Raw genomic sequence first — 3,047 nt, forward strand, 5'->3', positions numbered from 1 at the left:
TCGTAACTGAACCTGACCTGAGATCAACCATCTTGTGAAAATGTGAGATTGCAACCGATAGAATGATCTCCCACTGTGGTCGCCAATATGTGGATGGGGAAAAACGATTTGCTGGTTTTTAAGGAATTGAGGAGACGACCGTATGGGGGAGACTCCTCGAACCGAGCGAAATGTTAAACCTCACACAGATGCACCGCTGCAAAGGGGGTTCTTTAGATTCGAGAGATCAATCTGTAGTACTCCGGCCTAAATCAAGACAATGACCGTTCCAGAGTAAATTCGGTCACAAGAGAGGATGGGTTGATCTGTAGGAGGGAAGCTGAGAAATGTGTTGAATCAATGGTAATCAAAGATTGTGGGTGTGTGAATTCCAAATACGATAAGCTCTAAGTGATTGAAATTTCTCAATTGAGAGTAGTTGCTCAATTGATGAGTTGATGATCTCGTGTTGTCGATGAGACGTGAGATTGATGATACTGTTGATGCTGATGATTCAATCATGATTCAGAGACTTATTTATATTGTTGGAATTTTAGACACCATGATTCCATGAAGTGTGACAGTTTATGGAATCAAGGAGTGGGGAAGTGGGGATCGTGTTTGAAACCAGTTGCTCAACTTGTGGAGACTTGGTCGATTTTCCACCCACTACCTCGTGAATTCCTTCAACTGATTGCACGACTTGCTCACATTCCATCGTGTGTTTGAACACACGTGCCGTAGACCGCCAGACCAAAACCCTAAGTGATATCCCCCCAAGTGACACGATTGACGTCTCGTGGTTTGTTAGTCAATTGATGACTTCGTGGTTTGATGGGACGATGATTCCATGTAGTAGTTGAGTTGAACATGATGTTCTGAAACTCATGAATTGAACATGTGGAGACTTGGTCGATTTTCCACCCACTACCTCGTGAATTCCTTCAACTGATTGCACGACTTGCTCACATTCCATCGTGTGTTTGAACACACGTGCCGTAGACCGCCAGACCAAAACCCTAAGTGATATCCCCCCAAGTGACACGATTGACGTCTCGTGGTTTGTTAGTCAATTGATGACTTCGTGGTTTGATGGGACGATGATTCCATGTAGTAGTTGAGTTGAACATGATGTTCTGAAACTCATGAATTGAACATGTCATGAGACAGAGGTGTAGTTCTTACGATGGAGTGAGCAAGTATTGCTCATTCGATGGATCGTTGAATATTGATTGTTGAACCAATATTGAGCGAATATTCCTCATCTGAGCAAGTGTTGCTCATGTGATGAATTGTTGAATATTTGATCGTCTGAGCATGTGTTGCTCGTCTGATGGATTATTGGCAGCGTACCAAAAATATTAATCAGAATACTGGTCGTTGAACCGAGCATAATTAATAAAATTAATGACCATGAGGTCGTCGTAAAATTATTAATGTTGGAATCTGGAATGATGATCCTTGGATTCAGAAATCCTAATTTGATCAATTGATGATCAATTCATGGTTCGTCATAATTTTAACCATGGGACGAAGGAGGGAGCGACTACATGGGACCGTGGATCAAACATGTAGTGTACATATGCTCACGTGAGCAAATACAAAGAACTCCTGAAGAGTTGACGATTTGTTGGTGGAAGAATGATTAAATGTTGGCTTAATCATTTTTTCAAAAATGCTCATCTGAGCCTTAGGTGAGAAAACCTAATTAATTGTGACGAGGCGAGGGACCGAACATGGAGTCATGAAACCGGCCTTGGGTTGTCACGTGACCGCCTGACGATCACTTCATGAAAATCCAAAGTGTTTGGAAGAGTTTTGGACCTAATACGAGCAATTGTGCAAATTAGGTCAAAACTGTGAAAACTGATGAGACCGGCTTCAGTGAGCCAAAGAGACAATCTTGGTCAGTCAAGATAACGTGCTCGTGTCCCCAAGGCGTCTGCGTCTCAGTCCTGAGAATTTTGATATTTTCTGGTATGCAATTGAGCATCCACTCGAGAAAATATGCCAAAATTAAGGTTTCGACGAAACTGAGGAAAACAGCATGAGATGATGAAAAATAATTATAAAATAAGGGATGAGGAGGCGTGGGACCGCCATGGTCAAGGCATGGTCGGTCGGTCGTGACCACGGTCCCGTTGTGCCTTTTCCTTAATTTTATAATATTTTGATGATTTTATGAAAAGTTCATGAATTTTGAGAAATTTGATGAATTTAGGGAGTTTCCATGAATTGAAGGAGTTTTCATGAGTTCAGGGAAGCAAAAAATATTAAAATAATAAAAACAACGGCGTATGGGACCGTGGAAGGCATGGACGGCCGGCTAGGGGCCGGTTCCACGAGTTGCCCTAATTTTATAATATTTTTTAGGTATTTTTGATGATTTGAGGAAATTTTTCCTAATTTGAGAGAAATACCATGAAATCAAGGAATTTGATGAATTCAAGGAAAACTACTAATAAAATAATAAAACAAAGGGGCGTGTGGGATCGGTTAGGGCATGGCCGGCCGTCCGAGGCCCGATCCCACAAGTTTTTATAATTTATTTTATATTATTATTATTTGATGATTTGTGCAAAATACCATGAAATCAAGGAGTTTTTTCATGAAATTAGGGAAATAATAATAATAATAATAATAATAATAATAAAATAATAAGGAACCGTGGGGTGTGGGGCCGGTTGGGACCAATGCATGGCTGCTTGGCCAATGGTCATGCCCCACACTCCTTTCCTTAATTTTATATTATTTTTTATGGATTTATGAAAGTACCATGAAACCGAGGAGTTTCCTCGAGACGAAGGAGATTTGATAAAATGAGAGAATTTTCATCAAATCATGGAAAATAATAAAAATGCATTAAAAATATAAAACTGGTGTGGGATTGACCACGACACGGTCGGTCGGTCGTGTGTCCGTGCTCCTGGCACCCTGGTCAATATTTTTAATTATTTATTATTTTCTTCTCTATTTTGCATAGGTTCATCGTTTCGTTGTATTTTTGAAATACTCGTTCGTGCGGTGACTGTTGGTGTATCTTCGTTGAGTACACCTTCACCATTTGA

This window comes from Papaver somniferum, chromosome 7 (genome assembly GCF_003573695.1).
Source record: "Papaver somniferum cultivar HN1 chromosome 7, ASM357369v1, whole genome shotgun sequence".
Classification (NCBI taxonomy): Eukaryota; Viridiplantae; Streptophyta; class Magnoliopsida; order Ranunculales; family Papaveraceae; genus Papaver; species Papaver somniferum.